Source organism: Lactuca virosa, chromosome 3 (genome assembly GCF_052849685.1).
Source record: "Lactuca virosa cultivar CGN04683 chromosome 3, Lactuca_virosa_CGN04683_v6, whole genome shotgun sequence".
In the NCBI taxonomy this organism is placed as follows: Eukaryota; Viridiplantae; Streptophyta; class Magnoliopsida; order Asterales; family Asteraceae; genus Lactuca; species Lactuca virosa.
In genome coordinates, this window is record NC_136428.1 from 99635461 (window position 1) to 99644216 (window position 8756).

An 8756-nucleotide genomic window follows, 5' to 3' on the forward strand; every position below is an offset into this window, starting at 1 on the left:
AGGGACGCGACAAAGGTGTCGTGCATTATGATTGCTACCATGACTGCTGAGCTTCAAAAGTCCTATGAGGACTTCTGGCCCTTCAAGATGCACCAAGATTTGATGGAAAGGTACCCTCAAAGTGCTCGGCAGGAAAGGTATGAGATCATTGCCTCTATGATCACAACCAAAATGAAGGATGGAGAGTCCATCACGGCCCACTTGCAAAAGATGCAGAGGTTTGTGGACCGCTTGCTGAAGTTGAATGTGAACTTCGATGAAGAGTTGGCTATTGATATCATCCTACATTCTTTGCCTTCTTGTTATGATCAGTTCATAATGACTTATCATATGAACAAGGAGAAGTCACTCTGAGCAAGCTTCAATGCCTACTAAGAACTGTAGAAAGTAATTGTCATGAAAAAGGGCACTGGAAACGAAGTTGCCACAAATACTTGTAGGAAATTAAGGATGGGAAGATAAAGCCCACCTTCGTAGGTATATACACTATTCTATCTAATAACTCATCACATTCTAATTCTTGGGTCCTTGATATAGGTTGTGGATTTCACATTTGTTCTGATTTGCATGTACTAAAAGGAAGTAGGGATGTGGAGCACGGGAAGATGAACTTAATCATGGAGAATAGGAAAGTGTCGCATGTGACCAAGATTGGAGTTTATTCTTTATTGCTTAGTAGTGGGTTAAATTTAGAGTTAAATAATTGTTGTTGCTCGTCGGATATGGCGAGAAACATTATTTCTTTTCATGGTTTGTATAAACAAGGTTTTAGATTTTCATTTGATAATGAAATTGGTTCTGTAAATGCTTTCTATAATGGTGTATTTTATTTTAAAGCATTGCCTTGTAATGGTATATATGAAACTGTGATGATTGTATATAACTTAGGAAATAATGTGTTGAATATTGATTCGTCCAATGGTTTGGAAAAGGCATCCTTGTGGCATTGTCGTCTTGGACATGTGAAGAAGAAGCGCATAGGCCAACTCCAAAAGGCTGGTGTGTTGGAGTCATTCGACTTAAAGTCAGATAACACTTGCGAATCTTGTTTGCTTGGAAAGATGACAAAGTCACCCTTCATTGGTTCTTGTGAAAGGGGTAAAGGTCTGTTGGATCTCATACACACCGATGTGTGTGGACCCTTCAGATCCGCTACAAGGGATGCTAACCGCTTCTATATGACATTTACTGATGATTACAACAGATATGGCTATATCTACTTAATCAAGCATAAGCCAGAAACCTTTGAAAAGTTCAAAGAGTTTAAGCAAGCAGTGGATAATCAATTGGGTAGGAAGATAAAGATGCTCTGATCCGATCGAGGTGGTGAGTATTTTAGTATCGAGTTTCAGGATTATCTTAAGGAATGTGGAATTGTTTCACAGTTGACGCCACTTAGGACACCGCAGTTGAATGGTGTGGCTGAGAGGTGCAATCGAACCTTGTTTGACATGGTTCGTTCCATGATGAGTCGAGGTTGGTTACCTATCTCATTCTGGGGGTATGACTTAGAGACTGCCGCCCATATCCTTAATCTAGTCCCTACTAAAAAGGTTGCCAAAACACCTCACGAGATGTGGACATGGAAGGTTCCCTCGTTAGCACATATCAAGTTTTGGGGTTGCGAGGCTTTTGTAAGACGAGAGACTCACGACAATCTCAAACCTCGTAGTGAGCGATGTATTTTCATCGGCTACCTGCAGAAGTCCTTTAGGTATCTCTTCTATAGACCGAGTGACAATGTTGTCTTCATTGCGAGGAGAAGGGTTTTCCGAGAAAAAGAACTATTATGCCAAGAGTACAGTGGGAGGCAAATTGACCTTGAAGAGCTTCAAGAGTTAAGTGATGAAGGAACCTCAAACACTAGCGCTCAACCCGAGGAGGAAACTCCTATTGAACCAATTGATGAGTCCGTACCTCTGAGACAGTCCAGTAGAGTTAGTGTTCCACTTGTGTTATATGGTTTCCATATTACTATTGAAGGTGATACGTTTATCAGTGATAGTACAATGGTAAATTTGGATGAACCTAACAACTACAAGGAATCCATGGCAGACCCCGAGTCTATAAAAATGGAAAGAGGCTATGGAGAACGAGATTCAGTCCATGTTTGACAATCACGTTTGGAACTTGGTTGACAATGTACCAGGTCGCAAGACAGTCGGGTGCAAATGGATCTTCAAGAAGAAGACCGACACGGATGGGAAAGTACACACATATAAGGTACGACAGGTTACAAATGGATTTACTCAAACTCATGGAGTTGAATATGATGAGACCTTCTCACCAGTAGCAAAGATTAAATATATAAGGGTTATGTTTGCCATAACTCCATTTCATGGTTATGAAATATGGCAAATGGATGTCAAAACCGCTTTCCTTAATGGAAAGTTGGTTGAAGATGTTTACATGTGTCATCTAGAGGGTTTTGTCAATGAAAAGTACCCTAATAGATTGTGCAAGCTTGAGAAATCCATCTATGGATTGAAACAAGCATCTCACAGATGGAATCTTTGTTTTGATGAGAAAGTCAAAGAGTTTGGATTTTCGAGAAGTGAAGATGAGTCCTGTGTATATGTCAAAGCTAGTGGGAGTATAGTTAGCTTTCTGGTATTGTATGTAGATGACATACTGCTCATAGGAAACGACATCCCAACCTTGCAGGAGGTGAAGTCCTGCCTTGGGAAGTGTTTCGCTATGAAGGACTTTAGGGAAGCTGCTTACATTCTAGGGATAAGGATATTGAGAAACAAGAGTAAAAGACTAACATGACTTAGTCAAAGTACCTACGTGGAAAAGGTGTTGAAACGTTTCAACATGGAGAATTCTAAGAAAGGTGACTTACCTATCCAGAGCAATACCAAACTGAGCAAGGCTCAGAGTCCGAGAACTGATGAGAAGATAGCAGATATGAGTCAAGTGTCATATGCCTCCGTTGTTGGCTCAATCATGTACGCTATGACGTGTACTCGCCCTGATGTGGCTTTTGCTTTGAGCATGGTTAGTCGATATCAAGGGAACCCTGGTAGAGCTCACTGGACTGCAGTAGAGAAAATTCTTAAGTACCTGCGGAGGACTAAGGACTGGGTCCTTACCCTCGGTGGGAGTGATGACTTGAGAGTGACAGGGTATTGTGACGCCAGTTTTCAGACCGACAGAGATAATTTACGCTCTCAGTCGGGCTGAGTGTTTAACCTAAATGGAGGAACAGTAACATGAAAAAGTTCCAAGAAGGAGACTATAGCTGATTCAATGTGTGAATCAGAGTACATAGCAGCGAGAAAAGCATCGAAAGAGGCGATATGGTTGAAAATTTTCATCGGAGACCTTGGAGTTGTACCATCCATAAAGGAGCCTGTGGAGATTTTCGGCGATAATGAAGGGGCGGTCGCCTTAACCAAGGAATCGATAGATCATGGAAGATCCAGGCATATCAACAGAAAGTACCACTTCATAAGACATCGAGTAAAAGAAGGACTCCTCGTAGTTAAGAGGGTATCGTCGGAGGATAACCCAGCAGATCCCCTTACGAAGGGACTGAGTAGGGTTAAGCACTTGCAACATGCTAAGAGTATCGGACTGAAGGACGATATTAGTTTTAGTAATTAGACAAATATTTAGAAACTTGTAATAGCTAAAATGTAATTGACATTTGAAGATTGAATAAAAGGAGTTTCATTTATAAGTAAAGTTACTATCTTGTGTCAATTGTTTGCTATTGTTTCACTTTTGCATGTTTTGACTTCCGGAATAATAAGATTATTCAAACTATCCACAGTCGATCATACTTTGGGAGTAGGTTATGAGGCTAGACTGTAATGAATTGACTTGTAGATTGTCTAAGGTGTTAGACATAGCAAAAGTTTGCTACAACATTCATGAGTGCTCTTGAAATAAGATTTGAGTATTGGATTAAACCCACGCTCACATGAATCACTTCATGGAATTTATCACGAGTGATTGTGAGACGATAATATCATATAGTCTTCAAACCAAGATATATGAGTTGTTGACTACGAGTTGGTTGTGCATAGATGGTATGAAAACGCATCAGTAACTTGATGTTATAAAACGTATCGTCGTGCATGATTTAACGAGTAGTTAGTACAATAATATAAGTCGAAGTTTATCTGTTACTTTTATCTTAAGAGGATTAATACAGATATATTGGGCCCCTCGATGATTTTGTTTGGGCTTATGTGTCGGGCCCGGTCAGGACTCAATTGATGTGTTCAATTATGTTCTATGTCAAACAAATCAGAAATCGGGAAACAAACTGCAGGACAATAAGTATGACTATGTTCCATGTATTTGTCCGCATGATATCTTGAAGAACAGAGGATTATATGATCCCTTATCTAAAGGACACGTCACTGACTAGGTCAGAGTTCGACAACGGCTTTTGAGAGCTACGATTGCTAATCGGATTTTGAAGTTGCATTGGCAGTTATAGTTATTAGACTTATCCAAGTGGGAGACTGTTGGATTTGGTATCTAAGCCCATAACTATAACTGGTATGTACTTGACCCGATAGTAGCATGGTCCTTTTGGGTTGCCTTCACCAGAGCAATTTGATAGGATGGACTTTTGAGAAAGAGGTTGTTTGTGATTTATTAATATATTATAAGTATAATATATTAATTGCGAAATCATATTATTTAATTATTATTAATCAATAATTAATTTGGAATTAATTTAGTGATCAAAAGAGACTGATTAAATTTATGAGGACTGATTAAGTAAATCAATGATACTTATAGTATGGGCTAATGATCCATGGTTGATTAGGATGGGCTAAACCTATATGATAGTCCATGAAGGTTTAACCCATGGGGCCTAAGCAATATGAAGGGTCATGGTGTATTAGGGTTTGCATGGATGAAACCCTAGTCTTTGCCACACTATAAAAGCAACCCCTTAACCCCTAAAATCGTCCCCATGCATTCTTGTGAAGAGACATAACCGGTTTTGTGCTATATAGCCACTTCTCATAAGCCTCCTCTTGTATTTGGTGTTTGTGACACATTAGAGGCATCAAATTTGAGGTGCTAAATTTGTTGAAGGCCAAGAACTACAAGCTACACTAAGAGGTATTCATCTAACTTTGTTTTATGTTGTATATCTTCAATTGTATGCTAGTTAGGGTGTGTGCTTTGGAAAAATGAAATTGCATGTAAATTAGAGAAAACTAAGATCCAAAGCATCTAGGGTTGCATGTGCACCATAGGAGTGTTATAGTGCTTAAAACCTAACAGTAAAATGTATTGCTTTGGCCAGATTAATCAAGGAAAAACCCACCACCACCACCGTGAGGTGGTGGCTGCCGCCACCAGTCGCCGTGTTGGGTGGCGGTGTGGATTTATGTGTGATTGGATTGCCATTTGAGAGGCTTGGACACATTTTGGTCTAGAATCATAACCACCACCACCACGAGGTGGTGGCCGCCGCCGTGAGCCGCTGTTGACCACCACTACCCGAGGTGGTAGTGGGCGGTGCCCGACTTATTTAACACAAATTGACCTAAAAACATAACCAATGGACTAATTGGCATGCGATTGGGTTGAAAACCCTAATTAGAGTTTAGTAAACCCTAATTTTGGATATGTTAGTTTGGAATTGTCGGGACCCGCATTTTGGACCATTGGATTGGAATTATGAATTAAGCTCGGCCACATTGTATGGTTGACCTAGTAGAGTGATTGAATTAATGGATTAAGTCCTTAATGGGTTAAGTAGGAATACTTGAACCTAATCGTCATTTTATGTGGAAACCCTAATTATGTTTGTGATGGATTTGGTGTCTAAGTTCATAACTATTTTTGGAATGTACTTGACCCGGTTGGCATGGTCCATTTGGGTTGCATGGCATTGCAACACTTGGATAGACTAAATGAGAGAAAGGACACTTATGGTTTATTAATATATTATAAGTTCTAATATATTAATAATATTATTTAATTAGTTTTGATCAAGAATTAAATTAGAATTAATTTGGTGATCAAAAGGAGACTAATTAAATATATGAGGTTGATTGTGTAAATCATCCATTCTTTTATAGTGGGCTAATGATCCATGGTTTATTGAATTGAGCTAAAACCCATAGGGTGCTCCATGGATAGTCCATGGAGGTTATAAACCCATGGATCATGGAATATGAAAAGCCATTAGGGTTTACATGATGTAACCCTACTTGTGACACAACTATAAAAGGACCCCATGGGCTACCAAAATTGGCACTATGTGTAGAACAAGAGGGCTAGCCGATTTTGAGTGATAGTGTACTTCTCTCAAAGTTATTCCAAGTGTTGTGGTGTTGTGTGAAACATTTGAGGCATCACACTTGAGGTACTAGGCTCACAAGGTTCTCAAGGAATCCAAGCAACAAGAAAGGTATGTTCTTCTACTAGCTTTTATGTTTCAAAGTTCCCCATGCCATGCTAGTTAGGTTAAGAACCTTGGAAAATCAAATTTTGCATGTATCTTAGTAAAAAATAGATCCAAGGTTACTAGGGTTGCATGTACACCTTAGGAGTGTTAGAATGCTCAAAACCCTTCAGTGGTATCAGATCCTGGGCTTGTTTTCTTGATACTTGATGCAAATTGTTGAAAAAACTCAAGATTTTTGCATTCTGCCGAGTGAACTCGCCGAGTCCATGGGGGGAATCGACGAGTCTATGTGTAATTTAATCCTACTCGTCGAGTAGGTTTGTGCACTCGAAGAGTAGGAGGCCCTTAATGCAGATTTTCGAGTTTTGCTGCTGGAAATGGACTAGAAACATTACCCTCAACTGTTTTGGTCTTATAAAACTTGTTTTAGATGCTGTAATGGTTATGATAATCCATTTACAATGGCTATTATCAAAATTTCAAGTTTTGTATGTGTTATTTATGATTCTGGAAATTGTTGCTATGAATGTTCATGCACTTATGAGTTTAGAAGATCATAGGAATTATTTGCAAATAGTTTGTTAGTTTAACTCTTGATCTTGATGTGTTTTAATGGAATCCATAATTTGTCCTCAAGTTATGGATTACCAAAATTCATTCTTTTAAAGTCCATTAAAGAAACACATAAGTTACATAAAATGAAGAGTCTTCATTTTAATAAATCATTCACTCATAAGTTATGAAAGATGAAAAGTTTTGAAAGTTACAAAACTTGCCGTCAAGTTTTGGAACATGTAAAGTCACCTTAAAAACTTTAGTTCCAACCCCTAGAATTTTAAAAGTTAAAATTCAACCCTTATACTTAATAATATTATAAGTTAATAATATATATATATATATATATATATATATATATATATATATATATATGTATAAGAACAAAGCCAGTCTTACCATTAGTAGGCATCATTCACGAAGTCGGTCTATAAAGGGGGTATAAGGTTACTGCCTATAAAATGGCAGTTTAATGGGTGTCCACTCTCACCCACCGCTTCGTTGACTGGTGGAGGGTCGTTAGCCGAGCGGGTAGGACAAGGACTATAATTCTCCCTTCATTATAAGTATAATGATAAATATTAAGTAACTAAACCTTTTATAAATTCGCAATCTTATTTACTTTAGGAAAATGTAAATTTGATGCTAACCCATGAAATTACACTTTGCACTTCGCTTAAATCGTTAGTGGAGTGTGTGTGGTTAACCGACACACTAACCTAGATTTAACAAGGTAGGCAAAGGGTAACTTAATGTTTATCAAAGGATCGGTGGAGCACGTGTGGTTACCCGACACATCGATTAAGTGATAAATATTAAGGGTACCAAGTATATTTTCATGGTTATTCACACCTTGTTTTGTGATCCTCGGCATCCCAGTCACAAAACTTGAGAGGGCACAATCGAGATTGAAACATGCCATTGAAAAATTCAATGAATCTCAAAAGATGTAGGAGTTTCAAATCCAATTAAAACCTAATAAATTATTTCATTTTTCATGGTGGAAATTGGTGAATCGTCATTCGCCTACCTTCAAATATTCTATAGCTTGGATTACGACATCCCTCTTCCAAGTTATAAAATATTGTGTTGGGTCCTAGCCTTAATATTTCATATTGGGTGTTATATTAAGGACTTAAATCAACTAACTTAAATTTCTCCCATTGTAGATGTCTGGTTTAGACAACTATGATCTTCCCAAATCTCATGGAAATCATACTTCTCTACCTGCACCTCCTCCATTTATTCTCCCTGACCCACAAGCTCGAAGACTTGAAAAGTTCAAGGTCACTCAAGCCCTACTAGCAATGAAACATAAAGATGGAAGACCTGTGTGCATTCATGTCTTAGGAATGAAGTCACACATTGACAGGTTGAGAATGTTAGGTGTCGTTGTTCCAAGGAAGTTGGCTATTGACTGGGTTCTTCAGTCACTTCCTGAGTCATATAGTGAGTTTGTTAAAGACTACTATGTGACAGATCACGACATGACCCTAATAGATCTTTCTTATTTTCTTGTTGTTGCTGAATCAACAATGATTTGGCGCAATGGTCAAGAAAATATTGGTGGAAGGTCTATTTCTAAAACTTCCATGAACATTGACAATGGTAACATTGGAAGTCCAGAAAATCTTTCTCTTCCCAATGGGAAGGGATTGGCCTTGGTCAACCCGGTTGACCAAAAGGTAAAGAGAAAGGATAAGTCTGTATGTCTTTACTGTTGAGAGAAAGGACATTGGAAGCAAAGCTGCCCTAACTACCTGAGGGATCCGAGAGAAGGAAGAATCAAAAAGTTTGACTCTGCTTCAGGTAA